The sequence below is a fragment of the Calidris pugnax genome, unplaced genomic scaffold, assembly GCF_001431845.1.
Source record: "Calidris pugnax isolate Ruff unplaced genomic scaffold, ASM143184v1 scaffold398, whole genome shotgun sequence".
Classification (NCBI taxonomy): domain Eukaryota; kingdom Metazoa; phylum Chordata; class Aves; order Charadriiformes; family Scolopacidae; genus Calidris; species Calidris pugnax.
The window spans coordinates 211,204-238,384 of NW_015091280.1; the positions used below are offsets into that span (position 1 = coordinate 211,204).

Below are 27,181 nucleotides of genomic sequence, written 5' to 3' on the forward strand. Positions count from 1 at the left end.
ATTTTATGGGACAGCCCTTGGCAATGCTGCACATGATAGATGATGATTCCTATGGTGGTGTAACAGTGCTCAGGATGCAGCTGAGACAAAATACTTGTTTTCTTAAGAAGATCTTACATTAATCACAGAAGTTCATAAGGCTTTTGTTTACAGTTGCTGGTTAATTTTCTTGTGTGATAAGGTATTATAGCCCTCTAATTTGAATAAGTTTTTGTTGGTATTACTGTTGCTATTATGGCAATTCAGCTTTGTCCAAATACAGAATTCTTTAGCAGAAGAATTCTGCTTCAGTCTTCAGTGTAATTTTTAATTATATTATTTTTTTTCCCCAATGTTACTTAGATTTTTACATGAACTTTTTAAAAGATAGTTTTGAAGATCTCTTTGAAAGTAATTTTTCATTGTAAGGTAAAAGTGAGGGCTGATAGCTGACAGATACAAAACAGTATTAGGAGCTCTACTGTCTAGTCGTCATGCTAGAATATCACCAGAGTTGGTGTTACAAGAGATCTGATTTCCTCCATAATAGTAGTCAAGTAGCCCATGAACAGTTTAAAACTCTATGAACAATCCATTGCAGGTTTTGTACTGTTTTCCCTCATCAGTCACAGATGTGTGATGTATGGGGTTTTTTTTATTCTTTTGGTTACATTTTGTACCTGATTTCTGTTCTGTTTAAAGAATCTCCTGTCTCTGATAATCTTCCCACAATCATAGAATCATAGAATTTCCCAGGCCAGAAGGGACCTCCAAGGGTCATCTAGTCCGACCTCCCCGTAGTCAGCAGGGACACCCCCAACTAGACCAGGTTGCCCAGGGCCTCGTCGAGCCTCTCCTTGAATATCTCCAGGGATGGGGCCTCAACCACCTCCCTGGGCAACCTGTTCCAGTGCTCCACCACCCTCACAGTGAAGAACCCCCTTCTAATCTCCAATCTAAATCTGTTCCCCTCCAGCTTGAAGCCATTTCCCCTCGTCCTGTCACTACAGGCCTTTCTAAACAGGCTCTCCCCAGCCTTCCTGTAGGCCCCCTTCAGGTACTGGAAGGCTGCTATTAGGTCTCCCCGGAGCCTCCTCTTCTCCAGGCTGAACAACCCCAGCTCCTTCAGCCTGTCCTTGTAGCAGAGGTGTTCCATCCCCCTGATCATCCTTGTGGCCCTCCTCTGGACCCTCTCCATCAGGTCCATGTCCTTCTTGTATTGAGGGCTCCAGACCTGCACACAATACTCCAGGTGAGGTCTCACCAGAGCAGAGTAAAGTGGCAGAATCACCTCTCTGGACCTGCTGGCAACGCTTCTTTTGATGCAGCCCAGGATGCGATTGGCCTTCTGGGCTGCAGCTGCACACTGCCTGCTCATGTCCAGCTTCTCGTCCACCAGCACCCCCAAGTCCCTTTCCTCAGGGCTGCTTTCCAACACCTCACCCCCTAGTTTGTATTGGTGGCGAGGATTGTTCCGGCCCAGGTGCAGAACCTTGCACTTGCTCTTGTTGAACCTCATGAGGTTCACCTGGGCCCACCTCTCCAGCCTGTCCAGGTCCCTTTGGATGACATCCCGTCCCTCTGGTGTATCGACAACACCACACAGCTTGGTATCATCCGCAAACTTGCTGATGGTGCCTTTAATCTCCCTGTCTATATCATTGATAAAAATGTTAAACAGCACCGGTCCCAGCACGGACCCTTGAGGAACACCACTTGTGACTGGTTTCCATCTGGACTTTGAGCCATTGAGTACTACCCTCTGGATGCGACCATCTAGCCAGTTCCTTATCCACTGAACAGTCCACCCATCAAATCCATACCCCTCCAATTTGGCAATCAGGATGTTGTGGGGGACCATGTCAAAGGCCTTACAGAAATCCAGATAGATCACATCCATAGGTTGCCCCTTGTCTACTGACCAAGTCACTTTATCATAGAAGGCCACTAGGTTAGTCAGGCAGGACCTGCCCCTAGTAAAGCCATGTTGGGTGTCCTGGATTACCTCCCTGTCCTTCATGTGCCCAAGCATGGCATCTAGGAGGATTTGTTCCATGATCTTCCCAGGCACAGAGGTGAGACTGACAGGTCGGTAGTTCCCAGGGTCCTCCTTTCTACCCTTTTTAAAAATGGGTGTGATGTTCCCCTTCTTCCAGTCTGCAGGGACTTCACCCGACTGCCATGATTTTTCAAATATCATGGAAAGTGGTTTGGCAACTACATCAGCTAGTTCCTTCAGGACTCTGGGATGTATCTCATCAGGTCCCATGGACTTGTATATCTTCAGGCTCCTGAGTTGATCTCATACCTTGTCTTCACTTACAGTGGGAGGGACCTTGTCACCCTGGTCTCCAACTTTTTTGTCATCAACACAAGAACTAGGAGGAAGGGGGTTACCAGTGAAGACCGAGGCAAAGAAGTCATTGAGAACTTCTGAGAACAATGATAAAACTGGCCCTACTGTTCTTGATTGATCTTGGTTGCCTTCCCTGTGGCTCCTAGAAATCACTCAAACCTAATTTGTTAACTCACACCAGCGTCAAAATAGTTCCAATTTTCATGAAAAATGCTACTACTGTTACATTTGGTTAGTTAGATGCTGTGTCAGTGCTGAGGAATTCCAGAAGGCCATCACATGGGAGTGGGCAAAAAAAGGGTATATGAATGTCAGCATAGGTAAACATAGGTTTTAAACATAAGATTTTTTCCAGTAAGGAAAAAATTATACTAAACCTAAACCATGCTTGTGTGATGCTGAATGCAGAACTGAGGGTTGCAACTTGGAAAAGAGGCCTTGTGGTTGTCATTGACAGTTCTCCAGAATCATTATCTGCAATGTAGTGCTGCAGCAGCCAGAAAACCATGGGTAGTTTTGGCATCGTCAGAAAAAGGTACTTGGGACAAGAAAAAGGTGTCGTTTTGTTGATGTTTAAAACACTGGTGTGCCCACCACATTTTGATCACTGGGCACAGTTTTGGTGTCCACATCTTAAGATGGTTTACAGTTAGTACCCTTAGTTTAGGGAAGGTACAGAGAAGGGCAACCCTCAATCCAAGGGACGGTATCCCTGCCTTATGTGGAGTCTTGTCATTTAGAAGGCTTGATTTAGGAAAAGATGAGAGGCTATGAATATGATCAGATTTACAAAATCATAAAGGTGGTGGGTAAGGTGAACGCATAACTCTTGTTGACAGAAAGCTTGCAGTACTAGAATTACAGGACACTTGATGAAACTGGTTCGGAATCAGTTTAAGACAGATTAAAGAAAGTATTTGTTTACACAGCAGGTAGTGAATTTATGCAATTTGCAGCCAGAGGTTGTTTTGAAAACAGGCTGTATAGGCAGGTTCAAAACAGTGTTAGGAGAGTTCATGGTCAGCATGTAGAGTGTGAGGGAAGTGGACCACAGAACATGGTTTATGAGTTCTCTAAAAAGCACCTTTTCCACCCTGTTGGCAACACATTCTGGACTACATGAACCATTGGCCTGACCCAGCTGGGCATTTCTTATATTCCTGAGCTCTTGGGCTTAATGGGATCTTTTTGTCTATCACTCAAAATTACATTCTTATTCATGGCAGGGTTAGATAGGAGGCATGAAGCTTCTCTCTTTTTCATGTTCAGTGAGCTGCGCCTCCAAGGGAGACTTTTGATCTACTTGCTTAAATCATCAGTACTGCAAGCTGAGGTGGCTGTTGCTTCATAGTAAGCTGGAAAAAATTTCCTTCTTTCTAGCCAGGAAAAAAATACTGGAAGTCCATCAGGGAATGTGATTCATTTGGGTCACACTCATCATTTTCCTTTCAGGTTACAAGGAGAGGTTAGGGATAGTTCTCAGCTACTAGTGATAAGATTTTATGTAGACAGCTGCCTTCAGTTTGTGGTGGTAAGCAGGTACATTGCTGTTTATGCAACAAGACTCCAAACACACTTTTTATCATTTCATTGGTGTGACATATTCCTTGGTATTTGGTTATGTCCCAGTGTGCTTTGAGAAATGCCAGTTCTTCATCCAGTGCCTCATCTCAAAGTTACCAAGGCTGCATATTGATGCAAATAAGTGGGTGGACCTTGCTCATGAGCGAGAAGGAAACCCACAGCTAGAAGGGATTGAATCATAATCTGAAGAATGTGAGTAGCTCTTTTGTTAGTCGAGGGTGGTAAATTACACAATTTTCAAGTAAGTGTGGTTTTTTTAAAATCCTCACACAGTTAACTCCAGTATAGCAGTGGCTTGTAGGGTGGTAACCACTGGTAACTGGAAGACAGTGAACCTAGTGCTGTTAGTGGTTTTCTTTGTTATATTTTTAGAGTGAGTCTGAGTGAAAATCATCTAAAAGACAGATTAATAAAGAGAACTTGGAGGTTTTGCATAATTTTAAGACTGGAGAGACTGCAAGGCTAAAAAATAGCAATTTGAACAAATTCTAAAAATGGCATAATAAGAAAAATAGAAAAAATGGTGAGGGCATTCCTTTCAAAAGTAGTGGGTTTTTTTGTTTTATTTTTAACTTCAGTTTCTTACAACAGAGAAATAAATGTCAAATTTTTAATATAATGTTCTACAATGTATTTTATCCTGCAGGAAAACTTCATGAATGAAAGAGCTAGGTTATATCTAAATCTGGACACGGTCAGGATTCATACTTGTCTAGTGTCAAACTGCTCTAGAATCCGTGACTAAGAAGTCTATGCTAGCAATACTTATTATTCATGTGGATATATCCATCTGAATTTTTCTTGCTGGGGCATAGTTGTCTTGGAAATAAACTGAGTATGAGCCCTGTGAGAACTTGTCCTCCTTTCTTCCTGCACTCCCTGTCCCCTCTTTCTCTTTCCGTAACTGCAGTAAAATTTGATAGCTCAAAGTGTAAATTAATCCGAAGTTACATGAAAGTCTTTCCTTGAAAGAGACCATAAATCTCAGCAGTACACTTCTACTTCTTAGCATACAGAGAAAGAGCCTCTGGGTTTTTTTTGGGGGGGTGGGTGATTAATTTTTTTTTTTAATTTTTTTTTAAATACCGAATAAAAGTCTATAAAGTTTGCTCAGTTACTTCAGAACCAAACAGAAAAGAACACCCAGCTTTTCTTCTTTGGCCAATACTTTCTTATTAAATTATGAAATATTGACATTTAAAAAGTCAATATTTACTATTCTGTGAATGGTCTTTAATATTTGCCATTTGAACCAGCTCTGTACTTTTTTTTGCTCATTTTTGAGAGTGTCTAGTGTTTCCATCCAATGCAATGAAAATATTCCTTGATGTTGATACAGTATTTAGTGATCATAATAAATGAGTTCGAGCTTATCTAAAAGCCATCCTTGGTTTGTGGGGAAAAAAGCACTAAAAGAATACAGAGTGGTTGGTGACATGGCACTCACACTGCAGACCGGAGCCTAAGGTCAGTATTCAGATCTTGGTTGGTTTGGTTCAGGTCACAACATGGAAAAACAAATGTATGGAGAAAACCTCCTTTGCTTTTTGTCCCATTCTGGAATGCACCTGCCTGAGAGGGACCAGAGAAGTTGACTTTCCTGCTCTCTTACCGTATTATTGCTCTAGTGATGGGGAAAGAGGATGATGGTGATGTAGGTTGGTTGTGATTTCTTTTTCCTCCCTAGAAGTTACCAGCTGTAAGGAGCGAAGGAAGTGGGGGGGAATTAAGTCTTCCTCAAACCTGTTTGTTTTTATGGAAGGCCACAGTATAAAGGTCCTTACATTGCTTCGCTGGTCCATTGGTAGCCTTGCCACTTCTTGTCTCTGCTAGCAAAGGGTCTGGGTGATGGCTGGCTAACCTCTGAGGGTAATGTGGAGCCCACCTCAGTGCCACAGGGAGGTGTGCAGAGGTCCACATGATCCTGTGTATGGCATACAAGTTCTCAGGGATGACTGTCAACGTCTTTTGATCAAAGGGACCTGAAAGTACATGTCTGAGTATGCTTTTGATGAAGAGAGCATTTAACAAATGCAGCATAAGAGGAGGTGCAAGGTGCTGAGATTCTCTCTGTGGCTGAGTGAAGCTGTAAACTGCATACCAGCAGCGTGAATTCAGTGCTCTCAATACCCATTCAAGTGGCCTTGCTACTTAAAGCATAGGTATTGCCCTTCTGCAGATGGATGCTTACAGATAATTATACAGCCTGATCACTGCTAAGGAAGAGAGCTAGAACTTGCAGTCTAGAAATCTGTAGCAATTTTGTTCAGTGCCTCTGTTTTTGTGGAAGTTGGGGTCTTTTCCAACTATATTTGTAGAGCAGAAACTGAAATCCAATCCAGCTTCCTAATATATATGTATTTCTATTAGCAGTTGGATTTGAAGCTTTGCGTAACTTTGAGAGGTTGGCAAAAGCTGTCCAAAATACTCTTCTCTAATAATGAGGTAACTGACGGTAATAAAGCATGTCAGGAAGGCTTCTTGGGCAGCTGCATCCCACACGCAGCTAGGGACATAGGAGAGGCAGTGGAAAACATGCAGCTCCAAACCAGCTGGAAAGAGGGGACAGAGAGATCTACTGTCCCCAGCTGCTGTTGCAGGCTGCAGTACGTTACCATGAACAGAAAAGATGCAGCTTGGTTGTATCAAATGTTGAAGGAGCCTGTTAGAAAGGGGGAAAACCGTCTGATAATCTGTCAGATACACTGTATTCTGAGTTCTGGCTAGTGCGGGGATGGCAGCCAATCTGTTGTATTTGAAGTTAGAATGGAGGAATTATTTTAATAAAAAGATGAAGTGCTGAAGACTACAAGCCTCTGTCTGCAGGCTTGGATCCCTGTCTTATCTCTGTCACAGGTTATTGGTGCTGCAGAACGTCAAACATCACGGTATTCCCATGGCAGCCTCGCTAATCCAGCTGCCACATTTAGGGGTGACCATAGCCCAGTCACATGCAGAGATTACTGTAGTTACGAGCTAAAGTCTTGCCACTGATGTTTTGCACAGCCAAGTTCTCATCCATGAAGTTCTGTGAGCAGAAAATTCCTCATGTTACTCTGGGAGAAATATGTGAAGTATCCACATAATCTCTTCAGCCTCTCTGTTCCCACAAATTACAAGGTGCTTCGACGAGCGTGGTTGCCCTTTCCTGGGTGTTCTGCAGTAACGTATTCACTATGAGAAGGCTGAGGTGTTGTTGTGTAGTTCCAAAGTTAACTTTAACACCTCCTCGGAAGTTATCTCAAACTGTGAGATTTGTGGCTTTTTATATTCAGCTCAAATTGTTTGTTGTAATTGGCATTTAGATTAGTTATATAGAAGGGAAGCTGGCTCCCCATGAAATGCACTTGTATTTCATGTTGCTTAAAAATATGCATTTATCTTTTTGTCATCTGAAAATCTGCTTTGCAGGGTAAGATTTACTGGCATAATTCTTTAATTTACTTGCTTTATTTCCTTACTTGAGTAAGAATGAGATCAGACTCTCCCCTGCATCGTCTTGCTTGGCTACACACTTGTCTTGACACTCCACCCCCTCGATGGTGCTCAGCTCGGCTTCTAACTTTAGTTTCACGTAAGCAGCCAGCAGTGAAACCTAGAGGTATTGGTTTTCATTAAGGCAGATAGGAAAACTCTAGCAAACACGGAATATCTGCTGACGGAGACACACACAGCTGTGTGGCAGAGTACACCCTTACGCTGTGCTGCGGCAGCTTGTTGACTTGATATAGTCTTTTCCCCAGCATATCATTATCTTCTAATTATAGAAGAAAGCAATGTAATTACATAGTTGCTTGACTTTGGCTATTTAAGAAAAATTAATATATCGGTATGGCCCTGATGTTTTATTCTGATGGTTGTTTTCAGTGCCTTTTTAGGGCCTTTGGGTAATATGGGAAGAAAAATTAGTTGGTGAATTCCTTCAAAATATTCTGTGAATGATGTGAAACAAAATACAGTGAAAGTCAGAACTTTCAGTGTTTCCCCTCTTCCACCCCAATAAATGTTTTTTATTAACGTGCAGTTCAGTTGCACTATCTCAAGGTTAGTTCTAGTCTTTCCAAAACTACAAAAATAGATATATCTAGAATGATGGTTCCCAACTGATGTGCAGGGACATGCAGAAGAGCCAGCAGGCCAATGGATAGGCTTTGAAATTGGAAGTAATTATAGCTGTCTCTCTGAAGTGTTGCATTCTGTTTATAAGCACACTTATAGAAAGATATTGGCAAATGCATGTAGATATATCATGGACCAGCTGATGAACAGTTAAAAGGATGGAGGAGGATGCTGGGAAGAAGCACTGCTTAGGAAAGTTAAGATACATGGGTGGCAGGTACTTGTCTGGTATGAATCTTACTTGATGTTTTGTTTTGTTGGGGCATGAACTCATGTTGTTTCTTCTTAGTATAACTTAGAGCTCTTATCTTATTCCATGCAAATGTTTGCATGTTTGTGATAACTAGAAAAATTGCAGCGTAATGATCATATTAGTAACATGTATGACACTCTTGCGTGGTCTTTATTATATGTGGTTATAATAATTATCTTGCTGTACATGAAACAGAACTAATACCATCTTTTCACTTTAAAAAAAAAAATCTCCTTCATTTGATGGTTATGCACTGTATTAGAAAATGCGATGCTGTGGGTTTCTAATATTAATGTAATTCTTCCTTTAGAAAAGCTATTTGGCATAGTTAACAGTCTGTTCTTATGATCTTTGTTCAGTTGTAGCGTAGAAATAATTGTTAGTGCATACCAAAACATATAGGAGGTGCAGCAAGGTTTCTGAATTTGATTTGCTGCAGCTGCTGTGCAGTGGTTAATATTCCAGGATGTTTACCAGCTGCTGAAGCGTGCACACAGGCACACGAGCACACATACTCCGCTTTAACTTGGTATCGTAGCCTGGCGCTGAGTGCTTGTCTTGGGGTTTGAACCCCAGCATCTGCTTTTTCCAAAAGAAAGGTAGACTTGAAATGATGGAAGAAAAGTGTGAAGCAGAGGACTTGTTAGAGTTGTTATTCTGCACTGGGAATAGAATATGCTTAGTAATGGCCTTTCAAAATTATAATCGGTATTTTTCACAAAGGCCAATATGATTAAAAGCTAAGTAATCCATTCCAGTATTTTTTACTTCCCACCACCCAACTGATAAGTTTAAAAATAAAGTAGCTGCTGCACAAGGAGCTGCACGTTGTAGAGCAGGGAGTACAGTTAGTTTCCCGAGCTGGAAAGGGGCCAAATCCACAGAAGGTGAAGAGGGGCTGGCGGGGCCTCTCTGCTGTAACTTCATCCCAAGAACAGATAAATTCTTTTCAAAGTCAAAGCAAGTAATGAGTTCCCTCCTGGTACACCAGTGTTACACCAGTTTATAAATGGCTGCTGTTTTCATGTTGTCTTTACGGCCTGTAAGATGGAGGGATGTAAATTATTTTAATCTTTTTCATTTATGTAGACACTACATTAATTTTTTGTATTTTATTTTATGTTGGCATATATGGGTGCTAACACTTTATTTGATCTTCAGAAACAATCACCGCTAACTAGAGAGAATGGTTTAAAACTATAGGAAGGCCAAGTATTGCTTGTTTAACATAGTTTGATTTTAGTATTATGTATACCAGGGCCTCTTTAAAACTTTTTTTTTTTTTTGACAAAGGTTAAAATCCCAGACAGTAAAAGTCAATTTATTTTCTCGCAAGAGACCTCAGCCTTTATAAAAACTATCTTTTTATTAAGTTAAAATAAAAAACTATACTGAATAATTACAATTAACAAAACTACTAGAAATGTTGTTTGCAAGTGAGTTGCCAACTTATTTTGTAAGGTGGTAGCCAAGGTATCATTTGGTAGCTAAAAGTAATTTTGGGATACATGGAAAAGAAAATCATCAATTCCTGTTGACTTTGAGTAGGTTTGCAAACAGTAAATTGATATTATTTATGAAATATCTGAAATCCCAGCTGCAAGTTCTGTGTGGATTTATTTATGAGAGTCTGCAGACGTACACAGATTGTGTCTGTGGGTGTGTAGCCACGTCTGTTTTCCTCTTTTGGGGAAACCTAGCTTCTTGCCCAGCCCAGCTTCTCTGCTCTACTGCTGTAGTGCAGGTTACAGAATTATATTTGAACACCGTTTTGTGGCAGATGAAGGCAAAAGACACACTAGCTCAAAGTAATAAGATATTTTGAAGCCATGTTGATCACACAATGACTGTCCCTCAACTGTTAAGTGATTTTAGTGTTTGTGTTTTATCTCTCAAAAGGTTGGCCTGTAAACCACTTCAGGACAAGACTGATGAGAGCTTTGAAAGCTTCTGGATCATATAATTTGAGTGCATTACTTTCTAAAGATTGATACATCTGTGCACATAATTTTTACCTCTAATTGGTACTGACATGGAAGATGGCATGTACTGTAGACATTTGAAGGAAATGCTGAAATATATCTTGCTTTATGCTAACCTATATCAACAAAGTAAGAGTGCTTGGATATGTTGAGTTGTGTGTGCATATGTATATACTTGATTGCAATATCAGGGTTGCTTGGGTGGTGGTGTGGGTAATCTGTGCAGTAGAGTGAAGTGTGCCTTTTTCTCCCTGCCACCTGACTGGAGTAACCTTTCCAGTTGCTATACCCTTTAAAGTACCCTGTCGACTCTGGCTGCACACTGAAGTTTAATTTGCATTGTATTGCAGGAAATGCAGTGTTTTAAAACTACTGTGGTGGTTTTGTCCTTCATTCAGGCACAACATATTTTGATTTATGGTGGGGAATATTTTATTGAGTGGATACTTTAGAAGTGTGAACAATTGGAAAAGGAAAATGCAACTGATTTCTATTACTATTTAATATTATGCTCATCTGTGGCCTCTTAAGTAATGAGTACTTGTTTACATATTACAGAATATGGATTATAATTTTATAAACATATTGTTTATAGTTGCATATTGGTTTCCTAAATAAAAGAAAGAAAAGTGATACTGGCTTACAGAAATACTTGCACTCAGATGGTCATTGAAGTCAAAAGAAGTCACTGGATGGGATGGGACGGGACGGGAGGAGTTTGTGCTTTATGGACTGCCCTTCCCGTAGCTCAGGTACTCCCTGTCTTTATGCCCAGATCTGTTTGTTACTGCTAATGACTCGTGCTTACTAACTTTAGGGTTTGTTGTAAACAATGATTACTGCATTGTTTTGTTGTAACTGAATCTGATTTGTAAGTCCTTAAGTGAAGGGGAAAGTCTTCTTTAAACCTTTTAAAGCAAAATGTCAGTAGACCTCTGTGCTCTTACCTTGTTTAATCATTACATCCAAATTGCAACTGAAGGATGTTTCCAAAACCCTGTTCACCTTTCTTATATTTCTGTTAATTTTATGATCTCACTTTCAATGCAGCATGGCTTTGTTCGGTGAAATAGGTTAATATTTTATATATTTCATATGCATAACTGAAATGGCCAGTTCAATATTTAAAATACACAGTTTTGGAATCTTACATGTCTAAACATACTATTACTTTTTGTTGTTGTAAGATTGATTTGACGGAAAGAACAGTGCAGAATAACGTAGTTGTTTACTTCTCTCTTGAAAGTTCAAGCTGAGAAATAATATAGCAGCAGCAAGGAGGCATCTGAGCACAGAAAAGGAAATAAGAGTATGGAAGTATGTGGATGTGTTCTTAAGCCCATCTGGAATACACTTGAGAAATAAATATAGTAGCAAAAGAAGGGGTTTTGTGGGTTTTTTAATAAAAAGCTGTGTTTACAGTTATGTAAAGATTGTGCTAGCAAAAATCTGATTGTCTAAGATGAGCCAGCTTTAAAATAATCATTGTGTTGTGCCCTATAAGAAAGCTTAGAGTATTTTAGCTAAATTGCTTATTGTTTTGAAAATGTATATTGCAAGAAGATTTTCACTTAAAAAGTAATGTGAATGTCTGTATTGTCTACATTTGCGATGATAAAATAGAAGAACATTTAATTTGCTCATATTTATGACAACATTTCAGTGCTTAAGGCTGAAATTTCCCATGCTTGTTACCAGTCCCCTCCAGCTTAAACTCACTGGAAGGCTTGATCTAAAAGAATTTAACCATCCTCGATGAGATGAGAACACTGTTCTGTTTTCATCCCTTCCAACCAATACTTCGGACGCCTCTGATGTTTTGCAGGTTTTGAAGTGACCTTGAAGTTTGGAAGGAAGCACTGTCTACATTTCAGGTGTTGTATTTTTTAGAAAGCAATGTTTTGTTATGTCAACACTGTAACTAACTGAAAAATTCCCAGTTGCATCTACAGTAGAACTTGCTACACCTTTCAGTTACTGTTTCTAAAAGCTGTGGCTCCCTCTGTGTGTGCTTCCACAGACCTTGATGCATCTTTTCCTAGAAACTAGAACTTTTAGCTAGAAGAGAGTCACAAAGACAAAAAGGAAGGTTTGGAAGGTTGTTTTACCGTGCTGAAATACCAGGACTCTGATGTATAGAAAGAAAAGGTTCCAGTGTTTGTACTTCATCGTATTGTCTCTGTAGTAGAACAAGATGCCTACAGATGCTGCAGAAACGCTGACTTCCAATTCTCACAATTATTAGTGAAAATTAAACATTGTGTTAAGCATTAAGCATAGTTGGCAACTGGAAACGAAGTAAGTTTGAAAAGTTGAAAGGAATGTTTTTCAAAAGAGATGAGTATGCACTTACTGAGACTGGAGAAAAAGCAATAGAAAACAATCATTACCAATACAGGAAGTATTTCTCTGTAGAAAATAAGTGTTCTTGGTTTTTCCCTTCTCCTTCCAAGGTAATTCTTATTTCTCGGAGTCGCCGGAATTTGAACTGGGAGTCATAAATTGTATCTGACAATATGGAGGTTTGGGAGGTGTGTTTTGTTTTTTAAACTGAGGTTAAGAGCTGTCCTGGTTTTGGAGTTTTTGTTTTTTCCAGTAATGCAATTGAGCTACTTTTTTCATGCTACTACAGCCCACTTTAGCTCCTTTTTGTACCACTTATAGGCAGTGGTACTCTTATGTTCTGCACAATACATGTGATAAATAGAAAACATAGTTGCAAAGTTGTTTTCTTTTGTTCCTTATGTTATTTAAAATGATGAATTGTACTTTCAAAAAAACTTTTCAATAATATGAAAAATCTGCTGTTACTGGAAAACAGGTGGACAAAATAACATAGACTGAGATCTCTTTAATTGCTGTGCTGCGTGAGGGAGTTTTGGGTGTGTTTTTTTTTTCTTTTCAAAAAGGCCATGAAAATGGAAGTTATATAACAAAAATGCTAGCTTTATCTTAATTAAAGCCTTCATTTAAGAGAACTGGACCTAAAATTACACTTAGAGTATTTTTGGCTCTGGCATGAAAATTCAGATGGAAAGTAGAAGTCAAGATACTTTTTGCTATTCTTCATATGATCTCCTTAGTGTAGCAAAGGCATTCAGAGTCCCGACCGCCTCTGTTGCTTGTCACAACCACTGATATTTTTTTACTGTTTTTAAAAATATTGTTTTATTTTTCCCCATTGCTTTTCAAGCTGCTTTTTCCCATCTCAGGCATACGTTTTATCTGCACTTGCTCCTTGAAGTATAATGCAGGCTTCTGTTTTTTAAATTATATCTATAAGGCTGAATGGAACATTACCCTCCTTGTTTGACCTCCCACATGTGATACACAATCCATTAAATCTCATGTAATATTTACGAATTTAATACATTCTTTGAATAACGTAACAGTAATAGTACTGACAAAACACTGCTCCAAGCAAAACTGCTTATACCAACAGATGATCTGTGAGCAGTGGAACTAATGAAGCCCTGTTTCCTATAGATTTGTTTTACGTTTATTAACTGTCCCTTTGGTGCCCCCAGTACTCCCTCTGCGGTCTCTGTCGGACGGTGCTGGGGCTGTTGAGACGAGTGTGAGGGGCTGATGGTGGGTGCTGAGCAGCTTGCTCTCTGCTTCTCCTGGAACATGTGGGTTAAAACTGGGCTTCGGAAAAAGAGTCCTTTACTCAGCCATGGGTTTTTAAAAAATGTACTGCAGCTTAGTGTGTCTGAAACTTTATGTCTTTGCCAAAGTTAAACTGAATTTCACATCCTGTTTAGGTGGTCTGCTCTCTATTCTACCAATTACATAAGCTCAATTTCTCCAGGAAACCAGACCAGAGAACCCAATGCAAGCTAAGGTTTCTTGATTATGGCACAACACATATTGTCTTCTTGGTAACCATGTTCCTTGTGCTGGCCATACCCTCCTTTCCTCTCCCGTCACTTTACTGTCTTTGGGTTTTGTGCTGACTGTATTTCTGCTTTGCAGCAGATGAACATCTTTGCCCCTTCACTGGCTTGTGTTTAACTGCCGTTTGGGCAATCCACTGAGCAGTCACTCTGAAGGAAAGAAAATACCTACGTGCCTAGAATAGTGGTTTCTAGGGTGTTTTAGTCAATGGTTTTTCTGTGGTATGGCTGAACTATAACCTTCATAGTGGGATACACAGTTAGAAGACCTGATGTTGAAAGGAAGCACAAAGTAATGTTCAACTCAGTAATTTGTCTCGAGGACCTTTGCCGAAGTTCATCCTCTTTCCTAATCCTACTTACTTTTCCCTCTACCACGTTTCAGTTTTTGAACTGCTAAATGCTAAAGGTATGCCTAGTTTTGGACATCAAGGAAACTATACTCCGTCATCAACACTCACTTAAATGGTACTTATAGTCAGTAAGACTAGCAGGTTCAATAACTGCTTCTCATACAGTATTTTGTCAAACCATTTCTAAAACTGTTATTGGTGCTTAACTAGTGTAATATTAAACTTCTTCATGTTTCAAGAAGAGACCTTCTTCTGTCTAATGTGTGTTTTGAGTAACTTTTTGAATTAAGTTGATACTAAAGGATGATTAATATAACTTCTTTTGGGAAGAGGTTTAAATGTAGCGTCAATTACTTTTGCAATCACAGAGACTATCAGCTGTCCAAGATAGTTAAAAATTCCTCTCTTGGCTAAGAAGAGTGGGTGGCCAATGGTACAAGTCTGTGTCCCGTGTTATGAGAATGTGGGAGGACTTTCCATTTTATGAGATTACATAGTGTGGTCATACAGTATAATAAGGCTGACTTTTTATATATTTTATCAAGGTTAATGTTTAGTGCATGCTTGCAATCAATGATTAACCAAGACACCTTAATGAGATATGGTATCATGTACAGATCCTTTTGTGTGCATGCTAAGCCTTTAATCTGTATTACTATATGCTTTTAATTTTCAATTGACTTATACTAATAGCTTCTAAAGGGTTATCCTTAATACTAGATTTGACAACTGATGGAAGATTTGTGTCACAATAAAACAGTATCTATCATCTAGTGAGATTCTCACTGATACTATTGTGAACAAATTTCATTATATAGGGGAAATTTCTGCTTGGCATGGTTGGGTTTTTTTTAAATAATTTAAGTAAGAATTATTGACTTAAAATGTCTGACTGAAATTCTGAGAGGAGAAAATCTTCTACCTACTTCAACTTTTGCATGTGTAATTATAAAGTTTTATAATGCTAAATTGATGTTAAAATTATATCAGATAATTAATGTGACTGTTGATTAGTTTCCCATTTGAAATCACAACAACTGAACAAGTGAAGATTAGTCCATTTAAGCTGTTAGCAACTTTAAAATATAATATTGGCAGTCATTCAGGCTTTTAGGATTTCACAGAATGAAGCTTTAAAGAAACAGCAGTAAAAGACTTGGATTGTCTGATGGATCTTTATAATTTGGATTTAATTCCCTATTCCCTATTCAAATTGGGCTCCCCCCTCCCCAAGAGCCTGCCAGGTGCTGCTTCCTCTGTCCGTATACTTTAAACTCAAGATAGCTCCATTGGTTTGAATCGGAATTACATTTCCTTTGTGCCCTTTCATCACCCTGTATTTGCTGTTTTCTTTCTGGAAATAAGTTGGATGACAATTGTTTTGAAAACCTAATCTATATACAAACAAGTGTTTCAGTGTTTAAATGGTACAGTGAATAGTTTAGCCATTAAATACCTCAGAGCTCATTAAAGTGCTCAGCATTATTTTCGAGGTTAATCCCATTGCAGTCCGGAGTATCTTGCTTGCTAAATCAATGGGAGTAGAAGGGTAGAACTCGTTCTACCAGGAAAGGCTTATTTTCTTATGCTGGAATTTTGTTTCTTTTTCCATCTTTTTTTTTTATGTTGGAACTTTGTTTCTTTTTCCAGGTAAAAATTATATTTGCATGTAGAGTTTACTTAATTTTATAGATCTGTTTTAATACGGAATAATGCTTGGCAATATATACAGTCACAAAATTCTCAGATGTCATTTATTTTCTTAAGAATTGGTAGTTTTGCCCCAACCTCAGGCGTATGTATTCTCCTGAGGTTTAAGACCATGTATTAAGAAACTAATATTTCCTACATATTCTTCAGTTTGTAGGCAGTGTTCAGGGTATGAAGCATTTTTTCAGTTCTTTTTATTCTCATCAGCCTATGGCTGGCCCAATGTTTTATTTATAGCCGCTTGTCCAGATGCTGCCCCGCATCTGTCGTCATTTGGGCACTGTCAAGACGCTTACCAGCCCGCTCTCTAGCCCCTGGCACAGTCTGAACTCCTCTGTCAGGTACCAGCTCTCATCTCACAGTGAGGACTCAGATATGGAAAGATTAAGGCACAGGCCTAGTTCCCTAGATTGTTAGAGTGACTGTGTGTTTGAGACATCATGAGTTGGGGTAGATATTTTACCTGTGTTACGTGAGACGAAGACAAAGTACCTTGATAAAACTATATAGCAGATCAAGTCAAGAAGCAGAATTAAATTTCAGGTCTTTCTGCATCCACTTGTGTGTGTCCACCTGCCTCTAGGCTGTATTTCCCAACCGCAGCACTTCATTGTTGAAGGGCTTTTGAGCATCACTGATGCTTTGGCTTTCGGTTGTCAGCTCAAGCGTCAGAAGATTCTGAACGTCAGGTTTGAAGTGCTGGGAAGGGGAAAACACTGTATGACTCCACCTTGAGAAGCTTTGCAATTTATGGCAGAGAGAGAGAGAGAAGGTAAAAAGGTCAGGTCAAATGAGTGCAAATTACTAGAAACTAGAAATAAATTATGAATATACATGAAAATACGTTGTTACTGAAACAAATTTATGTCAGATATTGTAGACTTGTAAGATTTGTTATAATCATCTTCTACATAGAAGAAAACAATGGGTCAAAGCAGTTGATGTAATTCATCTGATGTCAGACTGATGGTGGTATCTCACTGAAAAGCTAAATCTGTAGTTAAATAATTGTTTTCTAATTCAGCTCAAGTTGTAACAAACTTCACTGTTGCTTTTTGCCTTTTACCAGAGTCCTTCTCCTTTTACCTTATAAAAGCACTACCTCTAATTTGTTTTCAACTGTTACTTTTGCTGTATGATAGTGTTTTTGTATTAAGGCATAGCAAACAGTGTCAGAATAATGGATGCTTTGCTCCTACCTTGGCTTTGCAAGCGTCTTGTTACAATTTTGTCAACTTTATGACATTTTGTTTGTTCTTATCCGCTGTTTTCTTGGCGTGTTTTTCAGAATGTTTTTTCCAGCACCTCCTTATTATCCTTTTTTGATATTAATGCGCTGTTGTTGAGAATTGAGGAAGTGTTTCATCCAAAATCACTGCAGAACTTCCTTCCCATGCTGCTGCCAGAAGTGCTGCAGACTAGCTACTTAATTTGCACTGGCAAAATTTCAAAGGGAAGGTCAGCTGGCCAGGTTATCCCCCTGCGGGGCTTCTGTATGTCTTTCTTTTAAATGCCATTTTTCTTCTGTCTGCTCTACTTTTTCCCCTTATTTGTCCATGGGGAGGAAAATGGCTCCAGCTAAGCCGAATGGTGTGAATCCTTGCTTTAACTTGGAACTCTCACAATTTAGCATGTATCACAAGAATAGTTTCAAGGTAGTTGAGGCTATTTAGGTAGGGTTTTTAAGACGTTGTCAGAGAAAAGTAAATCTGGCAGAAAATTAGCATTATAAAGTCAGGTCAGAAAAGCACAGGAGAAAGTGGCAGAGTTGGGCTGCGGGAACAGGGAACCAGACCACAATGCCAGAAAAGGCATGTGAAATACAAAGTCACAGAAGGGTAATGAAAATGAAAATTCAGCAGCTGAGATCTGCACTGGGTGTTATGTGTTGCTGAGCTCCACTGCTGATGTAATTTAGTTGATATAATATGAGCACAGCTTCAAGTGCACTCAAGTTTGGTCAAATTTAATTGTGTATGTTTAAATTGCTAACAAGCTGAGGGTGTATGAGTGTGTCTAAAGGCAGACAGGTCATCTGCTTTCCCATAGGAAGAGCAGTTATAATGATTCCTAGCATTGGTTAGTTTTATTGAGTTCCAAACTACCATAAAAGTAATTATTTTTTTTTTAAAGTGCTAAGAAAACTCCTTTGAGAAACAAAATGCATAATGAAGTTGTGTTTGGATTTCCCTTATCAATAGAGTTGATATATAATTATATGTTTGATAAAGATAAGTACTGAGCAATGTTTTCCTCTTTCAAGGATACAGACATACAAAGCACAGTTCACCACTGCTTTCTTGAACTGGGAGTGGGTTATTGGGTCATCAGGGGAAGCACGAATGCCCCAGATTCTTCAGGGTTAGACTGAAAACTCAGTGAACTGAACACTACAAATTCAAAAATAAGGAATGACTGTGGCTGTTGAATTTGCAAATTTCTTAAAATCTTAAAATCAGAAGCAATGTTGTCCCATGAAAGCTGAAGTTATTAACTAAATGATACACATTTAGGTTTGATATCCCTTTTCATCATTGGAGTCTGGGGAAGGGAAGAAGACCCTGGGTCAGCATTGGGCTTATCTGAGGGACATCAAACACAAACAGTGCTGCCAAGATATATGTAAAGCATGATGAGAAGATTTGGGATGAACTTGGGAGTATTGATCGCATGAGTTCCTGTGTTCCCTGGCTTCACATCATTATTTGCAGTCCTGAAACAAAGGTACTTTCTCTTGATGTAAGCTGGACTCAACGTTTAGTTGATTACTCAGCTGGACTATTAGTAAAGGAACAAAGATTTAAAAAGGAAAAAAAATAATAGTAAAAAAACCTGCTCCTGATTTGGTGTAATAGAGCAGGAGATCTCTTAAATATTTTTTTTCTACATACAAACTTGGTGAATTCCTTTTTTCCAATATCTTTATATACCAGTGGGGAGAGCTGGCTCGTTTCCTCCTCTTTATGGGTGGAAATGGGTAAATCCGACCTCCAGCAGAATCACTCTCCTGTGCTAGGTGCTTGGGGCAGGCGGTCCTTGGCTTCCTGTCTGGCAGCAGCCTTTCTTGCTGACCTCACTGATGGGCTTAGTTTTGTCTTGAGTGAGTTTAAATCAGGTTGACGTGCTGTGAAGTTGAAATCAAACATATGAATTCTTTGCTGGGCAGAAGCTCATCCAAAGAATGTGTGTGGTTTAGTTTATGTTTTCCCACTGTATTTACACCCCAGGAAATGGGTTCTTAAATGTAAGAACCTGGCTCTGCTCATCATCTTATCTTGCAAGTCTCTTGGGTTTTGCTTTTTCCTCACCTTCTCTTTCTGGAGAAAAGAGGAGAATCTTCCTCTGTGGTGAGTATGACTTTTTTTCGGTTGTATACATGAAGGGAGTAAATTTTGTCCAAACTCATAGCAGAAAGACTGTACCATCTATTGTTGCAACCAACCTTCAGTTCCTCCATCAGTGAATGATCACCTGTAAGAAGAAGAAAAAGGGAATGAAAACACCAATTCCAGTTCCTTGGCCTGATAGGAGAGGACTTGGTGAAAACGAATCATCAGTAATTCCCCACTTCTGACATTCACAAGAAAGCTGAAATAAGCATTTTGGGGTACAATGAAGAAACGCTTATCTGGGCTTATTAAATGTAGATTATAGCCTGCCAAGTGAAATAGCAATGTTGTAATTACCTTGTTTAGCTCTATTTTGAATTCCTTTTGTTAGTACTCAAGCTGCAATTAACATACTAGAGCAACCATTGTTTCTTCTTGCATTCCTTTACTCTTTCAGCGGTCTATGGGAGATCGGGGAAACTGTACAGCCTATTTGCATCTCTTTGAAAAGAAGTTATTCAAGCTAGTTTAAATTTTGGTTGATGTTTTTAATTTATCTGAATGGGATACTTCCCATATCTGTGCGCATGTTAGTAATGCCAAGAAAAATGTAAACAGACACTACTTATGATCATCAGTATGGTGAACACAACAACATGTGGATAAATTCAGCTTTTAAGTAGGTGTGCACCGTTTCATTATAATTAGGTGGTGACTCATGCAAATGTCACCAAGACAAGAGCTGCAAATGAGTTTTTCAGGACTACTTAATGTGTTTACTTTGTGTCAGATTTCTGAAGACATTCTGCTGTACGTGCCCAGACAAAGGGTGCCCAGGCTTCGTGCAGACCGCGACTTGTGAAATTCTGCTGGTGTATTTTCATAATGCCTATTTTTTTATTTTGAGCTTTTTTTCATGAGCTTTTTTTTTTTTTCCCACTAGATAGATGTACTCATTATGTAGTAAATCACTATTTAATCTACACAGAATAGGATATGCTACGTGATCCTAAAGTAATTGACAAATGCATTTACTTTATAAGACCTTTTATTTGTAACTAGTATCTTTGACAGAGGAGTCTTTGGCCGGTCCTTGTTTTTCATTGTGTCAAATGAGATGCTGGTGGGATACGTACACTTCTGGAGAATAGGTTTGACTTAGCAAGGTTGATGGCAGAGTTGGGAAATTAGCTACCTTTGGCAGATCTGGAAAAATCTGCATTGTCTTCAGTCAGGAGTCATCTTTTCATTGACCTGGCTCTGTTACCTGAAGAGTTGTTTCCTAAACAGATGTCCAGCTCACACTGGAAAGGTGTCACAGGGTACCAAGCAGATCTGGGAGCCGCATTTTGCCCTTGCATATTAATCAGTGACAAAGTAGCTGCATTTAGTTGCTGAGATGATCATGGAGCTTCAACAGCAACTCCGCCTTATTTTACTTATTTTGAAATGAAATTACCCTTTGGAAAGGCATTTCTATTGGTCTTTTGGGGACAAGACACATAGCCCTTAGTAGCCCTTAATAGTAAACAGAAGTTTAAATTGGCTACTGAAAAGGCTTTTGCTTGAAGATCGCTTGAATTTTCACTTCATTTCTTCTGATATATTTGTTCCTCCTTGGTTATTTTTCAAAGAGAATGAATTGTAAGGAAGGAGTAAGAATTAGGCTTTAAGTGTCTTTTAACAACACATCTATTTTATGTATGAAAATTCTGTTAACTTCAGGAAAGATATATTATTACATTGTCTAGACACTCTGCTCTTAGAGAGTTCAAATTTTAAACACTCCTCTCCTTCTCCAGCTCCCTGATAATGGAAATAAAATGAAGTATCAACTTATTTTTAGTTACTGGATTTAAGAATGGGACTCCGGCTGTAATAGGAAATACAGCTAGCTGTGTTGTATCCAGCCTGGACTAATAGATTTGAGAAGAAAGCATTGCCAGCTGGAACGTGCGTGCATGTTATCTGCATGTGTGTTGTAACAGATGTTGAGCAGAAACTACTTGTCAAAGGTACCTTGTAGTAACTTTTAAAGATGCTTGTTTGCTTCAGTACATTTTTCTTACATCACTAATTTTTTCCATAAAGTCAACCACAAACTGCATTATTGGGGACTCCAGCTGAAGCTTGTGGTGAATAGGAAATAGATTAAACACAGGTTTTCCCTTTACTCTGGTTGCCAACAGTGATGTCAGTAGTTTTAATGATCCTTACCTCAGCTCACTGCAGTCCTAGCACACTCTATTAAAACACTTGTCTTCTGCACTGTTTTTATGTGTTGTTAAGGAAATGCTGATGGCTGTTGATAAGAAACAATGAGGTATCCAGCCATGGCTTACATTCCGAATAAGGTACTTCCGCCTTGAAACATACTATAATAGTTCAGTGAGGAGAGAGGAGGTTGAGATAGTATTTCTGGAATTTTGGACAAAAGTCTTTTAAGTCCAGAAAAAAAGGTTTGTGTGCTAAAATTGAGAATGGGACTTCTTGGTATATGTTATGCACAAACAAGAATCCCCTGGACCCAAGGCCTCACAGGTGGACTGTATTTCCAGTGGCCTTGGAAGAGCACTTTGCTCTCAGAATGCTGGTTTCTCTGCATCTTTATGTGCATTCAGACAGAAGGGGCACCGCTGTCCTCTAACAGTAGCAGGGGTGGTCGTTCTCAGTTACACGGTTTTTGTTTTGTGGGAAGAGGTTTGTCAGAGGACTTGGGGATGTGAAAACAAATCATTGCAATCGATTATTTCAGAAGATCCATAGCAAAGTGTCTAAAATTTTTTCCCTGACAAAATTAGAAGAAAACAAAAGCTACTGATTATATTTTTATCAATGGGTGACAGATAGATTTCCATGTTGTACTGCTGGAGGTACTGGAGGTGTAATTGAAGTCTGTATGAAATGTAGCCTGTGCCAGTTCATGTCCTACATGATTCTGGCTCTTCACCCCAAGTCTCAAACTCTTGGCTATTTCAGCCTGCTGTGGTTTTTCACTCTTTACACATGCACAGGACTCCAGTATTTGAGTGTCTCCGTTTCTGTAACTGTGGGTTTCCTCGGTATTATTTTCTTAGTGAATTCCTCTAGGAAGTGTTTTGTTTTTCAAATAGACTTGTTACTCTCTTTTTTCCTTTGCTTTTCTGACTTTGCTTTTTCATGCAGGAATGAATGCCTGCTAGTAGCAGTTGTGATGACGTCTTGACCATAGTAGTTGAGTTGGTGAGGATTTGTATTGGACAGACCGTTTTGTTCAATACATGACGTATTTCAGTTAGATTATCTGAATACTAGTGGTGTAATACTTGGTCCTGATACTGAAAATTGTTATTTAGGTACTTAAAATCTCTGAGCAGGAAAAGGTGTGGTGACGTAGAGAAGCTGTTGCTATCGTTTCGCTGGCCCCGCATGTGCAGGACAGGTCGGGCTGTGGAGCCCTGCTGGTGGTCACCCAACGTTCCTCTGGCCCTGCTGGGTGTGAAACACCCACCTCAGCTATGCAGCACGCAAATCACGCATGCTTTGCTCCTCTCTTTAAATGAAGCCATTTCTCCTTTGTCGCTTTTCTTTATTAGTAAAGTATGGCATTACTGGCTAATTTTAGGTCCAACATAGTTGAAAGCTGCAAAGCTATGTGAAGCTGTATATAGATATTTGGGTAGGAACATTCCAGTAGATCGCAATGTGAGTGCAAAAGAAAGTTGAAAGTAAATAAGAGATCTGTGAGATAATTCTCCAGGGAGTTTTCACAGCATACCACACATCATTTGCAGGGATAGGCTTTCCTTTCACTTGAAGGACCACACAAAGTAAATTCTGTTTCTTGGGCAATTAAAGAATATAGGACAGGAGGTCTTTTCAGCTTTTTTACTTCACTGTGTCTATGGGAAGCCTGTGTTTGTACTGAGGAAAACGCACTGTTTACCTATCTTTTCAGGAGCATAGTTAATATCTAATATAGAAATAGACACACTTTTATGTAAAATCTAAGTCTTGCTTCATCAGATTTTAGGTGAAACTCCTGAAATGTAAATGATGGTAGTTCTCTAACCCCAGTTAAAACAAAAATATATTCATTTCACTGGTGTGCTGTTCAGTCCCCAGTGGGTATGGCTGCCTGTGACAGTGGTGCCAAGAGAGCAAGATGGGGCTGGGCTCAGGGGTGGCCTGGGGATTGCGTGGCTGCCCCTCTCTGAGTGCCTTGGCCAGGGAGGCAGCCCATGGCCTGTCACCTCCATCCTGTGTCCTCCAGCAGGGACACCACTCCCCACTGGGGGCTGAAGCATCTGCCGTGGGGTTGGTGGCAGGACACGAGGCAGATGGGCGCCGAGAGCACCACACTGTGCACTGTGTCGCTGGTGATCAGAACCCTTGTACTGATCACCCGCCTGTGTGGAATCAATGGAAAAGCCGAGTTGAGAGGATTTGTTGACAGAGTTGCAGTATGTGCTAGATCGGGGAGGCTGGAGCCAAGAAATGAGCTGGTGGGACAGGGTCAAAGGCAGCTTCTGACGTTCATTCCCCATCAAACCTGTGCTGTGCATTAGTAGGGTTGTAGGATCCAGTCCTCTCTTAGAGAGAGAAGATGAATGTAGATAAATTTGTGGACTTTTTACAGGATTTTCTGGATACAATTTTTTTTTAATTTTGTATGTCAATAGCGAATGGTAATGCTGCACCCCTAGTGCTTCATGCCTTGGTCATCCTTCTCATGCAAGCCATGGCATTTGCAGGTAGCCAGGAAGCTCTGCAAGGAGGCCTGATATCTAGTGAATCTTCCGTGCAGTGGGTAAAAACGCCAACAGCAGGCTAATGGTTTGAGCTTTTCTTTCTCTTGGCACAGGAGCTTGTCGGAGTTAATCAGTATGGACACTTAAATTGTTTCTGCTTAGGTGAATCTCTTGCAAGTTTTAAATGTATTTCTGACTGCTTTGAATTTTATTGCCAACATCTGTTTTAAATGCTTTTGGGATTCAGATACTTGAGTACAGTTCAACTGTGTGTGCCATTATTTTCCAGGTGCTAACATTTTCTGTTTGGATTATAGCTCTTTTAAGAAAATAAATAGAAACGGAGGGGGAGGGAAATAATTGCAGAAAAGTTTTTAAAGTGCCCATGATCCTAATTGTCTTTCTCTTTCAATTTCAGAATGATGACCTATACAACCTCAGCAAATCCTTCTTTTAACTCATGGGTATCAAGACTATAAATGTTTCATGCTATCACAACTAGGACCTCACCTCCTCCTCCTCCTCCTCTTCCTCTGTAAATGGGTACGATGCATCCAGTTCAGTTTGTTTACTTTACACAAACCTCAGGAGTTAGTTGACTGAGCTGCACATCCTGTGTTGTGCCAAGCAGAAGCACTGTGACACCTGGACAATGAGTCTCTCTTACTTCATCCTCTACCATAAGGACTTAGCTGGCCACAATGAACTGATGTGCCCACCACTATGTCATGGTGAGAATGGGTATTTTACTAGCACATTTACACAACTTCATTTGCTGCTGAAAACCTGTATGACAAATCATCATTGTAAATTATTACATACAAAACTTAATGTTGGTTGAAGAGTATTAAATATTTAACATAGGTTTTGATTTATACATGTACTTTTTTAATTAAAATGTAACTTTTCCTACAGCACATCTTTTTTGATGTGGAACTGAGGTATACTATATTCTGTTGTAAACAGAGTGGGAAACCTGCTTAAAACAAGGCTTCTAAGAATAGAGTAGGGTACTATTCTTGTTTTAAGATTGTAATTCAGAAAATAATATAATATGAGTCATTGGTCCCTGGGCCTTGATTGTACAGTCATATTTACTGATACTATCAGTTGTAAGATAACCCTGATGTTGAGTTGAGTTCTTTCCAAAAGAAAAATAATTTTGTACTCCTTGTAAAATAATAGTCTGTATTAACTACAATGAAGACAAACATTACTGTACATGGTATTTACAAGTGTCAACTTGAATTCATCAATTGCACAGGAACTGACAAAAAAAATCGGTAAAAAGAAATCAAAGTCTTCCATTGTATATATTGTAAAGAAAAAAAAAAAAACAACCAACAGAAATCCACAAAACAAAATGAAAACAAAAAAGGGTGAACTTTCAAATTGACTCTTTCCCTGGAATGAACATATGGGTGTTTGTAAATTCTGGAAATCTCTTTCTATATGTAATAAACTAGATACTGTTTTATCTGCTGTAGTGGTTTTTTTGAGCTTTTTTGTTTTCTTGGTAAGCCATCTCCGATATCTCAAATTGTCCCACCAGGTTTCTTTGATGTTTCCATTGTGTGTAATTGAGAATGGCTGTGGATCACCATAGTTTAAGAATAAATCAAGTGTAATTAGGTGTAGTAGGGAGTATGCTTCCTTGAATTATTTCACTAAAGCTCTTATTTCAGTTTTCTGGAGATACTTCAGGATACAGCCCTCCATCCACTTAAGTTGGTGGAAGAGTTCATAGCAAGTGAAATCACTGGAAGTCATAGCAAGATTTCAGCGTAAAATTTAAAAGGAACGGCTCAGATGATTGTCTGGAGATCAGTGCAAAAGGAAGGATGAGGAAGAATTCTGCGACTCTCCTGTGCTGCACTCTGGTTCTATGCAGATAAAAATTCTTTGGTGCATAGCATTTGCAGAGCCTTAATTCCTTTGGGGACTGGAAAATTATTGAGATCATGGATTTCCAAGAGAAATGTTGTTGAAGTGATAATTGAACTTGAAGCCATGTCAGGTCCCTGTTGGTCCCTCCTCCTGCTTCTGCGAAGCAGCTCCATGGGCCAATGCACATTCGACAGGATTCTTATTATCAGGAATAGGCAGGCACTCAAAGCACCAGCTCTCCCTGTGGGAAGGCTGTCAGACCCTCAAAGGAGGGGTTTCTTTCCCCTGGGATGTTTGTGATGTCTGGGGTTAGGCTGTAGTTAATGCAATGTCCTCACTGCAGTATAGATGGAGTGGCCATCCCACAGCTATTTTTCACCTTTCCTTTTGCTGGAGGCTTACCATTCCCTTAGATCTGCTGGTATTATTGCACATATATAACCACTTTGACCACATCTAGTCAAAATATTAAGAAAGGACTTGCAGCTTTGGAATATTTTTAAATCATTCTAGATGACTGGGAACAATAGTATGAGTGGTGATGCTGGCAGATTTGAGGATGCTGTTGTGTGGTGAGGCTGCAGCCTGAGAAGGACCTGTGACTGCCCAGGATGCCACCTGTGGAAGTCTTTGCCTTTGCTGATAGAACAGTCTGCTTCTAGAGGGGCTGATACCAATCAGTAAAAGACAGGAGGCCTTGCTTCTTTTTTATGTAGGAACCACAGTAACTTGCTTATTACTCTTGATGAGCATTGGTGCGTATTTTTCCAAAGAAGCATTAATATATAAGAAGGCAGCACTTGCTTTAAAAGAAAGCCACATGCATCAGTCCAGTATTTAAATTTGTAAGTTACCCATTTTCATTTTATCTTAAGATCCTCCTTTTATTTGTTGTTGGTTTTTTTATGGGATTTAGTTGCAATGAAATCCTGCATGTGTTCTGAAGTAAAACATAAAAACCCTCACTCCCAACCCATTTGCTTACAGCCTTCTCCAGCTTAAT

The 27,181-nt window shown here is 39.5% G+C and overlaps 1 protein-coding gene across 1 annotated transcript in view; it reads left to right on the forward strand.

Annotated features, from left to right (window-relative positions):
- Positions 1-25,773, forward strand: part of IRS1 (insulin receptor substrate 1) — a 56,565-nt gene extending 30,792 nt beyond the window's left edge. Inside the window, exon 3 of the mRNA XM_014960687.1 lies at positions 24,710-25,773. The gene's annotated coding sequence lies outside the window, so the exon portion shown is untranslated. The remainder of the gene's footprint in view (positions 1-24,709) is intronic.
- The last annotated feature ends 1,408 nt before the right edge of the window (positions 25,774-27,181 follow it).